Consider the following 14,998-nt stretch of genomic DNA (forward strand, 5'->3'; position numbering starts at 1 on the left):
CAACTTCTCCCTAAGGACCTCCTTTGATCTTCAACAGGATTTGACTAATTCTATTCACCTCCCCACCCCCATTCCCTGAGTAGCTCTCCGTGATAGGCTCTGCGCCTGATCCTGGCGCTACTGTGGTGAATAAGATGAGGTCTCTGCCCTCAAGGAGCTCCCAGCCAGTCTACAGGGGAGGCACATATGTATACAAAGAGATCCAGCGAAAGATTGCAAATGCCTGTACGGCCATCTTTCCTGAACTGAGTGGAAACCCATAAAGGGCTGATTGGAAAAACTAGAGTGGGCTTTGATACATGATTAGGAGTTTTCTCAGAACAATAAGAGAGGCCTAGGCATTCTAGAAGGAGGGAACAGCTTGAGCAAAGGCCCAAGGATATGAAAGGTCACGGTGAGAGTTTCCAGGAGACTAACACAGAAGGAACAACTTTTAAGGTGTGCCCCCACGTCTCTTCCTTTCTCTTCTTACCACATAGTCTCTAAAAGTCCTCTCTCCTGCTAGAGCAAATCCACTCTGCCCTCAATTTGCATTGCTCAACTGGTCATTTGTTCAATACTCCCATCGGGGATCTCACTTCCAATCCCCAAAATAGTATACAAGTATTCATCAAAATAAAACACCTGTCTTCCTAGGGAGAAAATGCGCTTCTGAGAGTATATTATTTTCTGCACATTGTTACCCAAGAGACGGGAAAGTGTTATTTCATTCCACTGGGGGACAACAGTAGAGGAAGAGGCCATCATTCCAGCTGGGGAAGCTGAGTGATTTAGCATATTATGGGAGTTTATTAGGGCACAGGGAGAAGTGATGGATGGAAAGGAGAGAGAGGCCAGGTCCCAGATTAGGAACGGCAAGAACGCAGGCTGAGCTGCTGACGTGCTGCTGAGGGCAGGGGGTGCCGTGGGCAGCTAGGCCGGCCTTGGCCCTGGGTGGCTCAGCCAGCAGCCACCCCAGGCTTGCTCCGGGTGAGCACAGAGTTGGCATTCAAAGCTGTCAGAAGTGATTAATTCATCAACAGCACTGCCCACTGGACAACTGGCTCTGACTCAATGGCTCATTAATACTCAGATTCTGATCTGGCCACAGATGCTAATTTAAGCCACTCTGAATAAAGGGCCGCCTCCTGAGAGGTCTGGCATTAACCTCTCCCTCACTTCCTCTGGCAGGGCACACACTCAGGGCCTGGAGGAGGTGAGCACGGGCGTGGGCCCTGGCTGCTGGTAGCACTCCAGTGTGAGAATAGACTCGTGCTTGGCAACTCTTGAGAGACAGAGCCCTGTAGCACTTAGAGATGGTCAGGCCCTACCCCTGCCATTTTGCAGATGGAGAAACTAAGGCTCAGGGAGGTGCAGGGACTTGGCCGAGGCTATGAAAGTAGCAGAGCTTGGACGTGACTCCTGAGCCCTTCCTACTCTGTCCCTCTGTCTCCCAGACCCTGATTCACATCTATGTGCCAGTTACCACTCCAGGCAGTTGGAAAGAAAAGAGCACAGCACCAGGCCTCAGCCTGACTACAGGCAAATAGAGGAGACATTTCCAGGAGGGCACCAATCTCATCTTATTCAACTCCACATCGTAGCCCCCAGCCCAAGGCCTGGGACAGTGAAGATTCTCGCTCAATAAAATGTAGAACAAATTCATGAGTGATTGAGCTCTGTCATGCCAGAATGTGAAGAGGTGTACAAACTGCTCCGTGAGTTTGGAAGAAGAAGAGATCAAGAAAGGCTTCCTGGAGGTGGGAGCATCAGAAGTGAGCCTTCAAGCAAAGACACATAGACTGGCCGTGCCTGGGTCTTCCCTGAGCATCTTGTCATTTTATTCTCACAACAACAACCCAGTGATAAGTATAGCAATGATTATACCCATTTTGCAGATGAGGACATTGAGGCCTGATCAGGGTAAGTCCTATACCCGAAATTCCACAGCCAGGCAGCAAAGGAGTTGGGACTTGTTGTCGAAGCCCATGCTCTCACCAGCATCTGGAGGCCCAGCTCAAACACCCTTGCCAAAGGAAGTCTTCCCAAACTCCTTCAGGATATGACCACTCACTCCTTGGGACCCCTACATCACTCCTTCCCTGGATCACACTTGCCTTCTTCTTCTGCAGGTTCCAGTCAGCTGTGCCCACACCCAGCCTGGGGCACTGGCAGCCACCCGCTCACGTTTGCCAAGGGGACTTTAATCTGGTGAAACCTGAGATCACAGAGCTCTGCTGTGAGGAATCCATGAGCAGACACTTGCAAAAAGACTGGCTTGGCTGGGCACACAGTAAGTACTTAGCATAGGGGAAGGCCACTGCTGGGCTGCTTACTGTTATTCAGATTCAACCAACACCCCTTCCTGGATTCAAAGCAATTCCTGCCCCCAGAGAGGGCCAGACTGGAGAAGATCACACAGCCACATGAGGCTCAAAGCCAAGTTGCCTAACTCCCAATTCCCCAGCAAGTGCTCCTTGATCCTCAGAAACCTCGCCATCCAGGCATGGTCGAGTGCTGCATCCTTTGATAACATAAAAGCCTCTTCTAATGAAATAATTCCACCACAACCCTATCATGGAAGCACACACCTGCTCCTGTCTCATCCTCTCCGCATCCTGACCCTGCACATCAGACCAGCCTGGAGTGTGCTAGGGAATGTGTGAGCCCAGGGGAGCGTGCATGTGTGCGCGCACGTGTGTGTGTGTGTGTGCGCGTGTGTGTGAGCCCATCAGGAGTGTGTGCATAGCTGTGTTTTCAGTCAGCCAAGACTGTGCTGCACTGCTGTAACAAAGGCCCCTGGATCTCCGTAGTTCACAGCAGCAGGGGCATCTTTTTCAGCACCTGCCAGTTATTCACGGGTCATCTGCTCCCTGCCAACTGCACCCTGAGCCCAGAGTAAATGGGCAGCCTCCACCTGGGTTGCCGTGGGCTGCCACGGCAGAGGGCATGGAAAACACGAGGAACTGCGAGCTGGCTCTCAGCGTTCCTGCCCTGACATGACGCGTGGCTCTCCCGCCCCTGTTTCATGGCCATGTGAGCAAGCCCGACTTCAACAGGAGGGGAAGCGGACCCCTCCTTCAAGGAGAGCTAGGAAATCTGTGAACAGAGAGACAGCCGACCCCACCGTGATTCCCGATGTGTTCTCGAGACGTCAGTTCAAATGGGCTTTTGCGTCTTAATGGGTGTTGGTTTGTGTGAGAAAATACAAGGGTGCAAATCTACCTGTTGGGGGGCCTGAGCTCTGGGCGTAGATGGGGTAGGTTGGCATTTCCAGATGTGAAAAGCACATGAGAGGTGTGTACAAGAGCCTGTGGGTGAAGGGACAACTGTGAGTGTGTGTGTAGTGGGAAGAATGTGGCTCAGGGACGTGTAAGCATGTGGGTGTGCAAGCATGGGTGTCAGCACGTGTGCGTGTGTGCATATGTGTATGCAAGCGCCTGGGCACGCATGCAGGTGAGAGCATGCATGTGAGCGTGTATGTATGTAAGCATGCAAGTGTACCCACACGTGTGTGTGCGCGCACGCCCTAGCCACAGCGCTTGTCTGAGTGTGTGCATACGTCCGCTGAACGCCCCCCACGTGCACACCTAAACATATGCTCTCTTCCACGGGGAAGAGGCTCTCGCAGATGGGAGGTGAGATGCTCAATTTCCCAGCTGATGATTTAGCAGGTTCATTCACCCCTCATTTGTGGCCATCTGTCACCTTCCACATGGTGGCTGTCTCTACCTGGCCTGTGAGCTGTGGCTACAAAGGAATGCTGGTAGGACCGGAAAGCAGGCATTTTGCCCTCAGCTACCAGTTCCAGAGAATAAGGTCCCTCTCCTGGTCCAGGACTGGCTCTCTTGGAGCTGCCCTGGGGGACGGGAGCCCAGTAGAGGACAGCCCTGAGCAGTCCCCAAGGATAGAAGGGATTTGGGCATCTTCAAGATAACTCGAACTCCCCTGAGCCTCCAGCAACCCTTTCCATTTCCCAGCTCATTCCCCCACCCCTGTAGGGACCTCCAGCCAAAGCAAAGCAGACCCTAATAATTGCTGAGAGAGTCTCCACTCCTCTGGTGCTGATCCTATGGCAGGCTGTGTGCTAAGTGCTTTACATGGGCAGTCTCCCTTACTCCTCGCAAAACCCGACAGACAGGTGCTAGTGTTCTCCCTGTTTGACAGGTAAGGAAACTGAGGCACAGAGAGATATCCAAGCTTCCACAGCCCACTTGTAACAAAACTGGGTCTTGTGCTAACATCTCCCTGTTCAGCCCTTCTGGGTGAGCAGCTAGGGCTGCTCCAGGTCACCTCCTCCAGGAAGCTGTCCCAATTCATAGCCTGGAGGGGTCTGGCCTGGGACTGTAGCTGGATGGCAACCCCGAGCGTAGATGCTAGGGGAAGGAGGTGGAGCAGAGAGTCTAGGACACCCCATCTTCTTCTCTTCCACCCCACTCCTTTCCAGGGGAGAGACCCTCCCCCTGGACAGGCCCCTCCCCTTGGCACTGCCTTCTTATTCTAACACATCCTTGAAATGAGTCTTCTAATCCCATGGTTGATTTTGTCATGTCCCTGCTAAACCACTGCTTAGGGGCCCCACCACCCTCTGGATGAAGTCCAGTCCCTCCAAAACACTGTACCAGGCCTGCTTGTCCAAACTTATCTCCCCATGCTCACTTCCTCTCTTACTTTGAGTTCCTCACTGACACAACATCATCTTTGATTCTTTGCATACACGGGGGACTTCTAGCTGAGGAATCAACAAGTGCAAAGGCCCTGGCGTAGGAGTAAGTTTGGCATGTTTGGGTTATGCCCAGGTAGCTGGAGTATAGAGAGCTGGGGAAGGGGAGGGTTCAGAGAGGTAGCAAAGCATTTCCTGAACATTTAAAAAATTTGTCCTTGAATGCTTTAGACAGCCTCTTCCAGAAAACCTTCTCTGGGTGCCCACTCCTTGTGCCTATGAACTCTCTCAGTCCCTACCCCTGATGACCTGAATCAGCTCTTGGTCCCTTTAAGATGGAGGAGTCTCTAAACCCCTGTGTCATCTTATTCAAAGCATGGTAAAAGCATTTTACAGCTGGGCCTTCCTCTGGTCCTGGGTCCCAGGGCCAGCAGAGCATCTGTGGGAATTAGATAGAGTCCCAAACAGGACAGTTGTCCTGCGTATCAGCTCCAGCTCCAGTTAGCATGTCTCTAGAGGAGGCAGGCTGGACTGGCTGGGATGTGAGCCTTGGTTATTTATGGATTTCAATTTCCCTGGTTCCCTGTGACTCCCAGGAGCATCCCAGGGAAGCTGCAGAAAGGTATTTGTCTCGGCCTAGGAGAAAGTTTCACCTGTCAAATGAATCAAACATCCTCAGAAGGACCCATGGACATTTCAATGTCTGAGGGACTGAGAGAGACAATTCAAAGGGTTCTGGATGGCAGTCAGAAAACCTAAGCTCTGACTCTGGACCTGCCCCAATTTTAGGTTAGCCCTACTCTGGGCCCCAGTTTCTACCTTAATAAGAGGTGAGAGAGATTGAGCTGGGTCAGGGCTTGGCAAACATTTCGTAAAAGTCCATATAGTAAATATTTAAGGTTCTGTGGACCATAGCAGGGCTTGGCAAACATTTCGTAAAAAGTCCATATAGTAAATATTTAAGGTTCTGTGGGCCATAGGGTCTGTGTCATAAGAGCTGAACTCTGCCCTTGTAGTGCAAAACAGCCATAGATCGTATGTAAGCAAATGGGCATGGCTATGTTCTAATAAAATTTTATTTATAAGAAAGAGGTGGTAGGCCCAAACTTGGCCCATGGACTATAGATTGCTTACCCCTAACCCAGGTGAACCTTCTGGTGTATCAGTCAGGACAAGTTAGGTTGCAGGCAACAGAATCCCAATGTATACTGGCTTAAGTTAAACATTGTCTGAGGGAGGAGGGATTATTGTGTCATATAAGAGAAAAGTCCTGGCGACTTCAGGCATGGCTGGATGCCATGGATGGCTTCATGCATGGCTGGGGCCTGGATGATATCTTTAGGACTCATTGTGACCGAGTTTGCTCCTTTGACATCCTTTGTCTAGAGTCGAGGGTTCTTTGTAGGGAACTTATATTCAGGGCTTCTCCTCAAAATGTCGTCATTTCTCCTTGGATAACCTCTTAATCTCCACCCACTTTCTCCCCATCGAACCCACAGCATATACCACCACCAGGTTAATCTTCCCATAGTTGCCAAATCACTCCCCCACTCAAGAACCTTCCTTGGCTCCCAGTTGCCATCAGGACAAGATCTTCATGCCTCAGCCTGATGCTCAAGGCCCCCAAGGTCTCACCTTACTTCTCCTTCTCAGCTTTGTCTCTTCCAATCTTCTAGACTTGACTAAGAGTCCAAGACTTGGGTTAGTACCACTGTTCTAGTGAACAGTGACCTTATGTGACCTTGAACAAATTTCTGTCTCTCTGGGCCCTAATCTGTAAATTGGGGCTAACAATAGATAGGTCTTGAAAAAAAATGAGTCATATATTCTACAAATAAAAAGAATTATACCTTGAATTGTCCTTGAGCTCCTCAGCTTATGGATTCAAATGGGGCCCTGGAAACAGTCCTAACTCATACTTCATTGGTTCTACATCCCCCCACCCAATAGGTCCTATGACGTCTCCCCCATGCTCACCAACCAGCCCATCAGCGTCAGTCACCTGCAGCGTCTACTGTGCTCTTCCTTTCTAGCAGCCACACTGGCTATTGCCAGCAAGGCTGTCCCTAGCTATCCTTGCTGATGACTAGGCCCAAGGTGCTATCCCCAAGTGTCTCTCAAGCTGCTGGATAGGTGCTCCAGGAAAGGCATAAATGGGACAAGAAAGTACCTTCTCTCCTCTGTCCACCTGCCACCGAGCCTGGACAGAGCTGCATGGGTCCAGAGCCTCATGGGGACTCCCATGGAAGGGACCCTTCCAGCTACCATGGTAGCCCCTTCCTTCTGGTCTATAGACCATGGTGCAGAGAACTCAAGGCATCCGTAAACTTGCATGGGGAAAGTGTCGTAACTTTATGTTCATTAATTCCCTTCCACTCAGAATGAAAGTAACAAACCACAGTCATGTTGGCTATACCTGTGCCTATGTGTAACCAACAGAAATCATGTAAGTGGCTCACAAAAATTAACACAAAATGGATCATAGACCCAAATGTAAAATGCAAAACCATAAAACTCCTAGAAGATAGGAGAAAATCTATATAACTTTGGGGATAGAAATGACTTTTTAGATACAATGCCAAAGGCGTGATATAAGATGCCTTCAGTAAGTGAATGGACAAATAAACTGTCGGAAATCCAGACAATGGAATGTTATTCTGCACTAAAAAGAAATGAGCTAGCAAGCCGAGGAAAGACATGGAAGAATCTTAACCGCAAACTACATGAAAGAAACCATTCTGGAAAGGCCACATACTATATGATTCTGACTGTATGGCATTCTGGAAAAGGCAAAACTATGGGGAGAATGAAAAGATCAGTGGCTGACAGGGCTGGGAGAACGGGGAGGGATGAAAAAGCGGAGCACAGGGGATTTTTAGGGCAATGAAAATGATGGATATGGTATGATACTATAATGATGGATACGTGTCATTATACATTTGTCGAAACTCATAGAATGTACAACACCGAGTGAGCCCTGATGTAACCTCTGGACTCTGGATGCGGCAGTGTAGGTTCATGGATTATAACTCGTGTACCCTCAGGTGGGGGAGGGTACCCTCTGGTTGATAACAGGGGAGGCTGTGCATGTGTGGGGGCAGGGAGAATGTGAGAATCCACTATACCTTTTTCTCAATTTTGCTGTGAGCCTAGATCTACTCTACAGAAAAGTCTTTTTTAAAAAAAGCAAGTGGCAGAATGATAACTAGAGTACGATGCTATATTTAGAATATAAGCACACACACAGAAAACCATTGTTAGATGTTTTCTAGGTATATATAGATGTATGCCACTGGAAAGGGAAAAGTCTGGAAGGACATGCAGTACACCCTTCATGTTTTCTCTGGAAAGGGAGGAGTAAATGAAGATTAAGCAGTGGATCAAAAGGTCTTAGTTTTTTTTTTTAATTTTTGTTTATTTTTGAAACACAGAGAGACAGAGCACGAGTGGGGGAGGGGCAGAAAGAGAAGGAGACAGAATCCGAAGCAGGCTCCAGGCTCCCAGCTGGCAGCACAGAGCCTGAAGCGGGCCCGAACTCACAAACTGCAAGATCATGACCTGAGCCTCAGTCAGATGCTTAGCCAACTGAGCCACCCAGGTGTCTGGATCAAAAGGTCTTAAATATTGTCACAGTTTACAAAGAGTACATATCAGAAATATTGTGTCATTAATATATTTTTTAAGAGGAAAAATGAAGGAGAACAAAATAAGGAAAGAAAGGAGGGAGGGGGAGGAAGAGAGACAAGGGAGGTAAAAGGGCAGAGGGAGGGTTAGGGAGGAAGTAAGGGAGGGGAGGAAGCAGGGGTGGGGAACCAGGCTGCAGAAACCCCTTGCAGCCCCCTCCCTCTGCACCCGCCAAGATCTCTCCAGCCCCATCAGCCCGGGGCAGACAAGCTGAAATCCCAGGGCTCTGCTGTGTTCTCTCCCATTAAGATGTCAACTCCACTCCTGGCTCTGCCTGCCCCTAGCCCTGGCCTCCTGCAGAGGCCTTTATCCCTCTTATCAGAGAAGACCAGAAAGGACCACATGGCTGGCCCCACGCCTGGCCCACTGATTGCAAATTGTTTCTGAAGGAGTGTTTAGCAATGGGTTTTCCCTCTCCCAGGACTATTCTAGGAATGTCAATAGCTTCTGTTTGGAATAAAAATGCTGAATCCATTTTTCTCATAAATACCGATATTGTGATTAGCTGCCATTCTGATGGCAGATAATGAAAGTAGAGCATGCATTTGCTGCTTCTAGATCTCCTAAGATAGAGACGTGTGGGTGCCACAGGCCCTGTTGGGGCATCTGCTCCGTGCCAGGCTCTGAGTCCACACACTGTTCCCACCTCTCCCAGGCAGTCGTGGCTGTGTCTACATGGCAGAGGAGTAAACTGTGACCCGCTGACGTCATCCACCTACAGAGTCCTAGAATGGGGGCTCCCTGGGTGGCTCAGTCAGGTCAGCATCCAACTCTTGACTTGGGCTCAGGTCATGATCTCACGGTTTATGAGTTCAAGCCCCATGTTGGGCTCTGCGTTGACAGTGCAGAGTCTGCTTGAGATTTTCTCTTTCTCTCCCTCTCCCTCTCAAAATAAATAAATAAACTTAAAAAAATACTTAAAAAAAACCAACAACGAAGACCCAGAATGAACTGAGGACTTCTCTCTCCAAGATCAGGATTCGCATATCTACACCCCAGCTGCCCATTACTCTTGGAAAGCAGAAATTCCAGAAGACGAATGGACTCAGGGTAGTGCTCACCCCTATCAGGCATCATCAGCCCACCCCGTCCCCAGTGGAGAGGCACAGCGTATGACCCATAACCCTGGACCTGACCTTTCCCAGGGAGTCTGGCTGACCTCCCACTCAGTCACCCGCATCTCTGCCTGGGCACTTCCCCACGACCCCTAGAAGACTGCTCTGCCAAATGCTCACTAGTCCAGAGGTGCCAGGAACTTAGCACCCTTGGAGCAGGTGCTCTCTCGACCAACAGCTGGCAGGAGTTGGTATGTAGATACCCCAGCGCCCTCTCCTTTCAGGTGGGGTGATTCTGAGGCTCATGTGCTACACCCTCTCCTAGAGGTTCGCCCTGGAATTGAGCACCAGTTGCCCACAGGCTGACGGGCTGGATCACGCACTCCATATCGGCCGCCTTCCTTTCCCAATCCCACATCCCACTTCCCTACTGTGTTCCCCGTGCCTCCCAAACAGACCACTTGCACTCAAGTCTGTCTCAGGGTGGGCCTCTGGGGGAACCCAATCAAAGAGCCCCTTGGAAGCAACGATCCAGATACACTCCAACAAAAACTTCAGTCACCAGCAGTAAATCTCCCAGAAGGAACTTCCGAAGACTCAGGTCTGGTCACATCCTTCAAGGCTCCCTAAGTTAAGTTCAACCTTTTTCTTTATTTTTGGCTTTGGTTTTGTTTTTGATTGAGGTACAATTGCCATATAGCATTACATTAGCTTCAGGTACAATGTAATGATTTGATATACGTGCTTATTGTGAAACGATCACCATAATTGATCTAGTTAACATCTGTCACTACACGTAGTTACGAACTTTTTTCTTTGATGAGGATGTTTAAAATTTACTTTCTTAGCAACTTGCAAATATGCGTTACAATATTATGAACTATAGTCACCAGGCTGTGCACTTCACCCCCATGACCTAGTTACTTGCTAACTGGAAGTTTACTTTTAGACTCCCTTCACCCACCTGCACTCTCCACCCCTGGCAACCACGGGTTCAAACTCCTTAAGGTGGTATTTGGACATTTAGAGGTTTTGCCTGTTTGGCAACCCTTGTCTCTGGTCTGGTTGCAATCCCTCAATTTGGGGAGTGGAGGGATTACTTCTCCAAACTTAGTCCAAACAGAAATCGGATAGATAGCACCCTTGACAAGATCATGGCTAAGAGTGTATGGATTTGAATCCTGTCTGGTGATGTGAGCAAGTACTTCACGGAGCCTCTATTCTTTAGGTGTGTTCTTTACGTGATAGGCAACAAGGAGAGAACCTCGCACATAGGTCTTGTGTGGATTAGATGAGCTCATACACACACAGGGTTCAGTACAGTGCCTGGCACATGGTTCAGGTGGATTGTTTCTGCCAAGGCTCCATGAAGATGGGGTACCTATGACTCAGGCTTAGAGCCCTAAAGAGCATCAAACACCTGTGACCGTAGTGGCTGGCTCAGGAATGGGCCCAAGCTAATTAAACGAATGTCAACTCCAGGAAGTTTCTGGGGATGCTGGGAAAAAGAGGGTTTTTCCTGATGAGAAAATGGAGATGTTTGTCTGGAGCTCTTGGGAGCCATACTGTCAACACATGGGGGACAGGCTGCCAGCCCTGAGAAAGGAGGACTAAGAAAGGGAGAGGAGAGACGGAGAGACAGAAAGACAAATACAGACAGAGAAACAGAGAGACAGACAGAATAGAACCAGCTACACCAACTGGATATACCCTTGACATTTTGGCTGTGCAAGCCAGTAAATTCCATTTGGTATTTTGGGTGGTTTGAGCTCAGATTCCATCTCCTGCAACCAAAAGAATTTGGAATGGAAGCTTGCTCAAGAACTAAATAGAATGAGCCAGACAGCCATTTAAGATTTTAAAGCCAATGACTTCTAACTTTTATCTTTAGCTGTGCAAAAATTATATCAAACAAAATCCTAAGTAGAAGCCCAGATAATAAAAGTGGATCTGTTCTGGTTGAATCAGACATGTGGGTCCTTGAGGTCCCCACTCCCAACCACCACTCACATGTTACTGACCCGCAGAGGCACCTCCACAGGAAGGTCCAGGGACCAACAGGACCTCAAACCACTGCCCAGTCCCAGCTGAGGAGTCAGGAAACTCATGGGCACACGAAAGCTTCAGAGGCACTACACTGTGGCAGAATCTCCCTTCATGTCAGATGTCTACCACTGGGGGGTTGGAGGGGCTCCAGGTAGTATCTGGGTATGGCATTAAACACCCACAAACATGGAAAGTGACTTCCTCTTCAATTCACTCCCAGTCTTTCTGTTCACATCAAAAAGAAATGTTAACACTAAAGAAGGTGTGCTCTTGGGCAAATCACCTCCTGTGACTTGCCCAAGGTCACACATTCAGAGCCATAAATGGAATCCAGGTGAGCCCCTGACTCTCCCCTTGGCCCCTGGGCTTCTGAAGTTTCAGCCATTCACATGCCACATTGATTTTTTTTTTCAACATTCACACCCCAGTTTAGGAATTTTGCCAGATCTGGGCAGTACTCAGATCTCTCTTTAAAGCAACTCTCCTTTAAACGACAGTAAATTTATTGAAAAGGAAACATTTCACCACTGCAAATGGAAAGCTAATATTCCTTGCCAAAATAGAAAGCAACTAAAAATAATTACAATAACAATAATAAGCAAAGAGCAATGCCATTAAATTCTACATTGCAGGAGGGAGTCTAAAGCTGGCTCTTTGTTAAAAAGAGAGATTAGCAAGTATTGGCAAGGTGTTAAAGGCATGGTGGCACTAATCTGAAACTTTCTTTTTGATGTGACAGCCAGGAGCCAGGCTGAAGGAAGCCAAGGAGATAAATCCACCCGTCATCTTTGCCACCCCTCCCCAGTTAAGGCTGGAATCTAAAACTTTTTGGTTTTTAACAAATATAAATAAAGGAGATTGTATAGAATGCAGCATGGACAAAAATCACATCAAATGGTTAAATATTTTGTTGGGGTGAGGAGCATAGCTGTCAGATGAAGGAATTAATTAGCCCTTGAACCTTCTGAGTCAAAGATGTTGGTGCACACCCTCCATTTGGCATCAGAGGTGTGAAAGCAGAGCCCTGCACACATCATCTTCAGCCTCCCCAAGGCTCGGTGGGGAACTTCGACACGAGTCCATTTCTAGGGTTCCTTCTTTCCTGTCAAAAGAGGAAGATCTGGGTTCTTTCCACCAAGGATCAAGAGCTCTTAAGTGGGCTACCAAACTTACATACCTACCAAACTTAAACACCTATGACCAGTAATCCCATTCCAGAGACTGGAAAGACAAATCTGCAAGTGAGTCTTGGCTTAAAAATATGTGGCATTTTGGGGTGCCTGGGTGGCTCAGTTAAGCGCCCGACTTCAGCTCAGGTCATGATCTCGCAGTTTCTGAGTTCGAGCCCCGTGTGGGGCTCTGTGCTGACAGCTCAGAGCCTGGAGCCTGCTTTGGATTCTATGTCTCCCTCTCTCTCTGCCCCTCCCTTGCCTGCACCCTTTTGAGGGGCTCTCTCTCTCTCTGACAAATAAATGAACATTAAAAAATTTTAAAAAATATGTGGCATTTTATCAGCAAATAAAAGAAGAACACCAACCAGAAATGCATTCATATGTGCACATAAGGGCATATATAAAATATTCCCAGGAGCAGTATCTATAATTTCTCCAAAGGGAAAACAATGTAAGTCTTCATAATAGGAAAATACATAAGGAAATCATAGCATAGTCATATAATGGAATACTACATGGCCCTGATAAAGAATAAATTAATTCCTGCACCCAATAGAATGGATGAATCTTACAGACATGACACTGAGTGAAAGAAGCCAGACACGTAAGAAAACAATTCTACTTATATGAAGTTCAAGATCAGAACTAATTCATGATGCTAGAAGTCAGAAGAGTCGTTCCTTCTTCGGGTGATGTATTGAGTGGGAATCTCTGGAAAGCTCAAAATGCTCTATCTTGCACATGAAGGTGTGCACATGTAAAATTTCACTGAGCCGTCCACACAAGGGGAGTACTTCTGTGCACGTAATTTTTAAAAAACTTTTCATTGCGGTTTAGTTATCTATAATATTATGTTGATGTGTACAACATAGTGATTATGTACATTACGAAGTGCTCGCCCTAAGTGTAATTACAATCCGTCACTACACGAAGTTGTTACAATTTTATTGACACTTTAAGGCGAATATGTTATACCTCAATTTGAAAACTGTATATAGGCTGCTGGCTGAGCCAACAGGTAAGGTGGGTTGGCTGCTATGGGTGAGGGAGTGAGGCTGGGAAGATCAGGCTGCTGGTGGCTTTGGTCACCAGTTCTGGGCAAGAATGGAATCAAAGAGGCACCCAAGGGAATGGCAGTGGGGGAACAACTCTCCCTCCTTTCTCTTAGAAGTGCCCATTTCTCACAGACGCTTATCTCAAAAGCTGCCCAAAGATGCCATGATTTTTAAGGCCACAAAAGCCCTCTCCTGGGGCTGCCACTGCACAAACTGCTACCTTGGCTGGGCACGAGATACTTGGTAGTCATGACTTACTGACCCCAGACCACCAGCCAAGGAGCAGGGACACAGCAGCGAGTTTGAGCAGCTTGCCTGAGATCGTCCGGCTGGGAAGGGGTGATCTGATTTTTAGCCTTTTTGTAACTAACTCTAGAGCTCACGCCTGCATCACATATGAATGCTCTATAGATATATAGAGTCTGTCCCCCCAAATTCCTTACATAGATGTGATGAGAGGATGTGAGGTGGATGACATAGGCGTTGTGACACAGTGTGAGGCTACTATTTGACCTTTGGATGATTCCTCAGAGGGGGGGATCATCTGCCTCCCGAGTGTCATTGACCCTGGGTAATTGACCCAGAGGAAAGCAAAAGCAAAACCATAGTCCAGGGGACAACTATATGCAGCCTGAATACACGAGGGAACTGGCCCAAGCCAGAAGGGCAAGGGCTGATCTGCTGGCATCCAAGCTGAAGCCTGCCGACCAAAGAAGGGTCCATCAGGAAAGGAGGATAAGGGAACAGCATTCCTGGCAGCCAGAATGTCATATGTAAAGGTCCAGAGGTGGGAACCTGTTGAGGGGCACTGAAACTAGCCCTATGGCTGAATGTAGGTAATGAGTGTGGAAGGAATCCGAGAGTCCTGGGAGACGATATGAGTCAACAAATACTGAGCCCTATTGCATGCAGGGCTCCAAGGGACAATGGTCCCAGAATCCACCAAAGGGAGAGTGTTAAGTACCTAACGGGAGGCAGGAACAAGACCCATGTGGGGATTTGAGGAAGAAGAAATCACAAACAGCTGGGCCAAAATCCACCAGGCTTCCTGGAGGAATTTGAGACTTATTTCAGCCCTCGACTAGGATCTTGTCGACTGGGAGAACTGGGAGCCGAAAGCAAGGAGATTGCTCGTGAATGGCACCTGAATAATGAAAGTATGTCGAGCATTTACCAGGCATCAGAGCATTATCTGGCTTTTTCCTAGCAATGTTGTCAGGTAGATGCCATTATGAGTCTCACCTTACAGATGAGGAAACCAAGGCCCAGAAAGTGAGGTCACTTGTCCACGGTCTGTTTAGCTGCAAAGCCCGCACGTCATCCACAGTGGAGGGAGGCTTACTG

Source organism: Panthera onca, chromosome A2 (assembly GCF_046562875.1).
Source record: "Panthera onca isolate mPanOnc1 chromosome A2, mPanOnc1 haplotype 2, whole genome shotgun sequence".
Classification (NCBI taxonomy): domain Eukaryota; kingdom Metazoa; phylum Chordata; class Mammalia; order Carnivora; family Felidae; genus Panthera; species Panthera onca.